The sequence below is a fragment of the Schistocerca serialis genome, chromosome 5, assembly GCF_023864345.2.
Source record: "Schistocerca serialis cubense isolate TAMUIC-IGC-003099 chromosome 5, iqSchSeri2.2, whole genome shotgun sequence".
Taxonomy (NCBI): domain Eukaryota; kingdom Metazoa; phylum Arthropoda; class Insecta; order Orthoptera; family Acrididae; genus Schistocerca; species Schistocerca serialis.
The window spans coordinates 443329081-443337520 of record NC_064642.1 but is presented as its reverse complement, the minus strand read 5'-3'; positions in this window follow the sequence as shown (position 1 = coordinate 443337520).

Genomic DNA, 8440 nt, shown 5'->3' with positions numbered 1-8440 from the left:
TGTAATCGGTATTTCAAAATTTTGTGAATAAAAATGTCTCTATCACTTAATATATTTCTTTATTTATTACTTTGTTTCGGCTACCAGATAAAAAGATAAAACCTGTAAAACAGCGTCCATTGTATCACTAACACTTGATAGGATTTGTTGACGCTAACAATGAAAATTTTTACAGGAAGTAAGATTTGAATCGATAGTGGCAGTAGCGAAAAAGACGTAATAAATAAAAATATAGGTTAAGTGATATAGAAGCTGCTATTCACGAAGTATCCATGATGTTCGCGGGCTCATTCAGGACTTTTATTTCCTTTATTAAAACATGGTACCCGTATTTAAATGTCGATATGTGAGACAACTGGTGGCAAATGGGACTCTGCCATTAACTGGGAGGACGCCCTAAATTAGTTCATCTCAGGCAGGACTAAGCGAATGAACGAGGTTAGATTCGAGCGTCCAGTAGAGACGTTCACACTGCGCCAGTGTTGGCACTGACGAGGTAACCACCTTAACAATTCGCTTAGTGGGGGACTAATATTCATGAGTCTGCTCACCAACCCGCTCTCCAGACCGTGTGGTGATCCATTGCATGTAGGCCGCCAAACGAAACTTTAATGTATTGTGAGTCATATGAGAACAGCTTGACTGCTAAATACCTATACTGACTAGAGAGCAGATTGTTTACCTAGCACGTGATTAACATCCAGACAGGTCGTGCTGCTTCCTGGCTCTCAGAGTCGTATAACTGGACTGAGATTGTGGTGAGTGCAGTTCCGTCGCTATTTAAGACCATTCTTTTACCTACAAACTCTTCAGGTCCTTTTTGGACCCACCTTATATACATTCGTTGTCAACATAGTCTCTGCAGTGGTTTGGTTGAACTATGGTTTTATTTTATTCTATGAGTTGAGTTTATTTACTGCACTTTACCTTATTCTAATTTTTATTTAAGCTGGTAAAGTCTCTTTTATTTTATTTTTAATCCATGTGTTTATAGATCTGAAAATGGTCTATAGCGGACGAAAACGGCTGTTTTGTGAAGAAAAAATGTGATTGTTCTGGATAATCGAATTACTTTCTTCGCCTTGTGGCAGGCTAGTATAACACGAGAGGGGTTTCAGTGGCTCTCCTACGATGGCTCTACTATCCTGAACGTCGGGATTACGGCACGGATGAAAGAATATTGGACGCAGCTGAAGCAGGAGATGAAATTGGAAATTTTTGGTAAGGTCTTATGGGACCAAACTACTGAGGTCATCAGTCCCTAAGCTTACACACTACTTCATCTAACTTAAACTAACTTACGCTAGCGACGACACACACACCCATGCCCGAGGGAGGACTCGAACCTCCGACGAGGGGAGCCGCGCGGACCGTTACAAAACTCCTCAGACCGCGCGGCGGAACAGGAGTTGAAGCAACTGCTTTTTGCCTTATAAATGCTCACTTACTGCTGTGCTTGCTCTTTCTGCTAACTTGAACCATCGCAAGTTTGTAGCTGATTGTTTAAAAGAACTACATTCCTTTAATTAAAGTGATTTTCTTTTCATTGCTGTAAGAAATAAATTCTGGATTGTACTGAAGCAGCCGTATTCTGAATCCTTTAATCGATCTTCAAAATTAATATTTACAAGATCCACCACAGTTGCACTGATACCCATTCATTATGCCATGGTCGATTCAAACGATCATCATCAGATTACACTGTTAATAGTCTGCGTAACAATTCCTCACAGAGTTGTGCCACTATCATGACTTAAGAAGTCTAGTTATCTTATGCAACGTTAAAGGGTAATTGTTGCGTGGATAAACAGTACACTCACACCCGAACCATGCACACACGCACACACACACACACATACAATAGCAAATTTTTGTCTGTGACAGTTTATAACACTGTCAAAGAAACATCAAAATAGTTCCAACTCATTAGTCCATGCAAAGTTCTCTGGAGGCTGCCCTTGAACATCAGAATGAATTCCGGTAGTGGAAATCCTCACCCAAAGGTTTCCATCTGGGATTCCCTTCACTCCACTCCAGGTTTGTTTGGATATTTGGCTGAAAATTAAATTCTACACTAGCCCCTGCCACGAGTTGGGAGCGGAAGATATAATAAAAATATTAAACAAATAAAACAGGTACCCCTGCACCCTATGTCAAACAAATAATCGATTTTTCATTTTCAAAAATAAGCAAAGACTCCCTCACATATTCATCTTAGTCTGAGATTTATTGTCCCACAATTAACAGTAGTTCCTGTACTGTGGTGACGACCAAGGTTTTTCGAAATTTTCTGTTGATTGTAAGGCAAATACTGGAAATCGAAATATCATCCCAAATATTTCCTATTGTGACTACTACCATGCCCCTAAAAGATCACATATTTGGCTGTAAATTCTCTGACCCTACGCTGGTCGTTATTCAGACCTACTCTTTCTAGAGAATATACTTCTTAAGAGTCACCAGGTGCACTTTCACTGTTGTTTCAGTCGATATTTGAAGTTTCGTTTGTGTAATATGTAGCTACAGTCAGCCCAATCGCATCACATCTGTTGTGGAGTGGGGGCGTTCACTTCGATGAAGCTCTCGCTGGCGCTGGAAAAGACTAATAAAGGCATCCTGTTACGATGTATGCGTGGGTTCTAGGGCAGCACATACGGAATGAAGGTAATTCAGAACAGGGAATAGCAAAATACATTACTGAACTTTGATATGGCTTGTTGCAGCAGCTGTAGAATACCGGTTTAGCCTATCTGTCCTGCGTTGACTAGAGTTCCGTGAACACAAACTAAATAATGTTCTTACAGTTTTAAACATGGCTGTTACTGATCTAAAATATATTAGTTTCAACATATGATTATACAGCCAACCGCTTACATGTGACTGTTTGGTACATTGACCTAAATTTCGACACCTACTAGGGCTGTCTTCATCAAAATGAAGTTTTGATAAGCCCGAAAGGTATGAGATGGAAAGTCTGATCAGACTTTCCATCTGTTCCCGTTCAGGCGTATCTGATGAAGACGCCCTTAGTAGGCGTCGAAGCCCAGGTCAATGTACCAAAACAGTAATTTGCAACCGATTGGTTGTATAATAAAAAAAGTGGTTCAAATGGCTCTGAGCCCTATGGGACTTAACGTCTGAGGTCAGCAGTCCTCTATAACTTAGAACTAATTAAACCTAACTAACCTAAGGACGTCACACACATCCATGCCCGAGGCAGGATTCGAACCTGCGACCGTAGCGGTCGCGCGGTTCCAGACTGGAGTGCCTACAACCGCTCGGCCACTCCTGCCGGCGGCTGTATAACCCTATGTCGAAAATTATACTCTATGAAGTAAAGTTGGAAGAAAACTAATCTTCTGTCTTGATGTACTATTCGGAAAATAGTTCCAACCAACAGCACTCAGTTAAATGTCTAGTCACGCAGAAGCTGTCCATACACGATAAATCTATATACTGTTCCGGTCCTGCTGAACAGTAACCACTGTCGATCTATGAGCCATTTTTCTTATTTCACTTGGCAACTTGAAGACACGATGAACCATCTGCACGAACTTTCTAGCAAGACTCGAACTTCCTCACAGCTTTTAACTGACAACATCTGCTCGTGCACGGTTAGTTAAGCGTGCGTCCTCTTACTTGGTGGCGCTGCCGCAACTGGGGGTGTGGTTCTCGCAGACACCCTGATTGGTTTGCGCTCAGCAATGCTCCTCAAGCAGACGGACGTCCACGTTGCTTCTGGTACCGAATGCTGCAAACTTTTCCTGTGTGGTATCTCAGTATACCACTATATCTTTCATGGGATGCCCACAGTCGATGGAGGGCGTCAGTTAGTTTCCAGTTAAGAAGAAAATGATATTTAAAACGGAAGGTTATCTTTCCACTTGATAGAGCAATCCCAAATTAGTCTAGCGTGGTAATTGTTTTATCGCCGTATATTAACAGGATAATAGATTTCGAAGGATAACCGGTACTCCAACAGCTTGCTGTGACACCTACCGCAGCACTCCAGCGCTGTTCAGTCGCCGCTAGAGTAGCGGTTATTCCTCAAAATTTACTATCCCTGTTTAATACACGGCCATAAAACGATTACCGCAATAGGCTAATTTGGGACTGCTCTGTCAAGCGGATAGATAACATTCTGATTTAAATATAATTTTGTTTGCAAGGACAAACGAGGTAACACTTTCCGTCGACGTTGGGCGTCGCATGAAAGGCATGACGAACTGTATTTGACTGGGCTGACTCCAGTTACACGCTGCGAATACTAAATTGAAAGCATATGCCGAAACAACATAGAAAATGCCGCTGGCGACGCTTTTGAGAGACATCCTGTGTATACAGTGCTGTCATAAAATGTCTGAAACGCTTGTAGGGGTGTAGCAGGGCAGGTTGTACTGAGATATGAATGTTACAAAAAAAAAAATTTGATACGTTGCGCCGTTTCCGAGTTATTTAGCATTGAGGGTAGCCAATGAGATCGTTGCGCGCGTAAATTCAAGTTTCAGCAAACGAGACACAGCACTCGTTATGCTAAATAACTAGAAAACGCAGCAACATATCGAATTTCTTTCTTAACGTTTATGTCTCAATACAACCTGCCCTGTAACATCCCTACAAGCATTTCACACATTTTCTGACCACCCTGTATTTGTGCTGAATGAGAACTCTATCGACAACGTTTCAGAGGTGGTAGTAGGGACCAATACAAAAGAAATATCTAGCAAACGTAGACTCCAAAATACGCAACTGAAGAGCTACGAGCATTAGTCAGTAAAAGTGTCTGACTATAGTCAAGATGAACGGGTCCTAAAAGCTCTTACTCTATACACGTTAGAGCCACTGTGTACTGTCCGCAGCTCGTGGTCGTGCGGTAGCGTTCACGCTTCCCGCGCCTGAGTTCCCGGGTTCGATTCCCGGCGGGGTCAGGGATTTTCTCTGCCTCGTGATGACAGGGTGTTGTGTGATGTCCTTGGGTTAGTTAGGTTTAAGTAGATCTAGGGGACTGATGACCATAGATGTTAAGTCCCACAGTGCTCAGAGCCATTTTTTTGAACCCTGTGTACTAGACATTCTTTGGTTGTTTTGGAACATATTAACACCTGTCAGAATATGGAAATGAAAGAGTTTTTAGTAGAAGAGATGCCTGTCACAGTTGCGAAGATAAACAAGTGCTCATTGTCCTTAAGGTATGAACTTTAGAGCCTGTATTTAGTTGACTTCATCCTTGTTTTCTCCCTGATACGACATCTGAAAATTTGTCGGTGGAGGTACTAAGAATCACCCTATATATTTTGTTGTAAACGCAGAAATTACGCCGGCCGGTGTGGCCGAGCGGCTCTAGGTGCTACAGTCTGGATCAGCACTACCGCTACGGTCGCAGGTTCGAATCCTGACTCGGGCATGGATGTGTGTGATGTCCTTAGGTTAGTTAGGTTTGAGTAGTTCTAAGTTCTAGGGGACTGAAGACCTCAGAAGTTAAGTCCCATTGTGCTCAGAGCCATTTGAACCAGCCGTAGAAATTATAAGATTAGTGTCCTGGCTGTAACCGAACAAAAGCTGTTCTTATTTTGTGTTTCTTTCCTATATATAACAATGGAGGTTCCTCCGTTATACTACGTATGCGTGGTACCGGTTACACCCACAAAACAAAAAACAAACAAAAAAAAACAAAAAAAAACCTGGAAAATAAAATTCAGGCAGCAGAGATGAGGTTGTTAAGAAAGATGATGGACGCCACAAGAAGAGATGTAATTACAATCGAATATTTTGGAATAGAATGAAATATTTTTAGCGTGAATGAAAATATTCAAAAATATCGCGAGCATTGGGGACAACACCCCATTAGAATCCCAGTTCACAGACTAACCTAGAAGATCCTGAACTACAAGCCAAATGGGAAAAGAGATACTGGAAAACCTCGAAAAACATGGGAATCAGTTTGTTTGTGACTTCGGAACAAGTAACAGACTAATCTATGAAAGGAAAATCACGATGATGATTTATCTGGTTGTAAGGTAAAGAAAAATTTTCTATGACTAACAATAACTACATTAACAAAATGTAGAGTCAATTGACAGAAATACTTACAGCGCTGAATTAACTTCATAACGGAACAGGAAAGTAATAAACAAATCATCAACACACGATATGAATATTGTAATGTCTTTGGTTGGTTGGTTGGTTGTTTTGGGGAAGGAGACCAGACAGCGTGGTCATCGGTCTCATCGGATTAGGGAAGGATGGGGAAGGAAGTCGGCCGTGCCCTTTCAGAGGAACCATCCCGGCATTTGCCTGGAGTGATTTAGGGAAATCACGGAAAACCTAAATCAGGATGGCCGGACGCGGGATTGAACCGTCGTCCTCCCGAATGCGAGTCCAGTGTCTAACCACTGCGCCACCTCGCTCGGTGTAATGTCTTTATAACAGAAGTAATTGACGGACTTTCTGTTTCATGTACTGTACCTTTTACATATGTCAGTGTTGAGTTTTCAGGTGAATTTATGTGTGTTGTTGATTCATTTCTGGCGACAATGTAGCAGACGGAGGACAACAATAATAGAGAATCAAAGTAGCAGTTACATATCGCCGAGGCAGGACCGCGAACAACATGTCCTCCACCAACCCTGTGGTACATTGTTCTGCATTCTAACTTTCTCTGCACAAAGAATCAAAGTAACACTTGCGTTAGTACTTCACCGAGCATTTGCATGCTACTATGTGGAAGAAATTCACTTGTGCCGCCGCCTCCAGCCTCTCAAGCCGAGCGAGCTCAAAATGGGCGGGCGAGGTCCTCTGTGGTTCGCCTCGTTCCACATCGGCGGCGCTGCGGCTGCAAGTACTCAGCGCTGATGGCGGCCTCCGCGTGGCAGGACTCCGTCAAGACGAGACGGTCGAATTGTTTCCTCGAAATGCGCCCTGCCAGCCGCCAGCTCGCCTTCATCTTCGGGATCCGTGGCACGGCTTTGATCAATAGTAATGAGGTTGCGCAACCGGGAAGACGTCCTCTCGACTGCGGCGCGGAGGGGGGACGTGCGGTATCTTCTGTGGCTGCGGCTGTCTTTCTTCGTATTGGATAGCAATATGCACGAACGCTGCCTGCCAATCAAGTTTCTCAGTTGCGGAGAGTCCGGATCGCTGCCGCGGAATGCTGTTTCCACCTCCGGGCAACCGACTGCGCACAACCGACTTTGCTGTAATTTGTCTTCCCGTGGCTCTAGCGTTATTGGATCTGGCTAAGGTAATCGACGGAACGAGTTCCACCGTCTGTGGTATTCAAGCAGTAACAACTCTTCCTCCAGGCTGCAATTTGTCAGCAAGATTAATGCTGTAGGAAATACAGATGAAGTGGCTTAATATTCCGATCACATCGTTGTTAACGTTTCAATGCATGTTAGGAAGACTGTAGTATGTGACTTCGACTTCCCCAGAGACCTTCATTTCAGGCGTAATTTCTCTCTTACCTCCAGTCTAGTCTCCGTAAAGTAGTCTTTTCTCAATATTCGTCATAATCTGACATCCTTATTTCTTTTCCTTAATGTACTTTACGTGAACATAACGATGAAAATACTTTTATATATTGCAAATTCCTAGTTTCGAAAGTAGTTATTAAGGTAATCTTTCCATGCCTCCGCTTCTGCAGTTGACCTCGCACACTAATTTCCTTATAATATAAAAAGGTTCAGTCAGAAATAATTGATGTGGAACGGGAGGAGTGAGAGTATGCGTTCTGATCACTACACTAAGTTCCAAGATCCTGAGCTACACACCCAGTCGGCTGGGAAAGAGACATCTGTTTCATTTATTTTATTATTAGCATATCAATAGACCGTCCAGTTATTCTTTGCATACATCCAGAAAAGTTGTTACAGACTGTAAACATCACTGTACAAGAAATGAGTTAAAAATAGTTTCAGTCTCTAGGTCCCGACAGTAATTTTAGTTATTGGAAAGGGGGAAGGTGTGAAGAGCTGAGGGCCAGTGCAAAAAGAGGGTGTGCTTTTTCCTTGGTAAATGCAGTAACTAGAAATTGTCTCCCAAATAGTCCCAGTTGGGAATTTTTTCTGCTGCAGCCTAGCCCCCTGGGATATATGGCTGACAAGTGAGAAGAAAACAGTCATGCAGCATCCCACCCATTTTTAAATAAACTCCTTCAGTAGCTCTCTTGGTAAATCGGTGGACTGAAGTGGTCGAAAGGGCAGATGTCATATTCAAAAAAAATGGTTCAAATGGCTCTGAGCACTATGGGACTTAACTTCTAAGGTCATCAGTCCCCTAGAACTTAGAACTACTTAAACCTAACTAACCTAAGGACATCACACACATCCATGCCCGAGGCAGGATTCGAACCTGCGACCGTAGCGGTCACGCGGTTTCAGACTGTAACGCCTTTAACCGCTTGGCCACACCGGCCGGCTATCATGTTCAAAAAAGTAGGAAT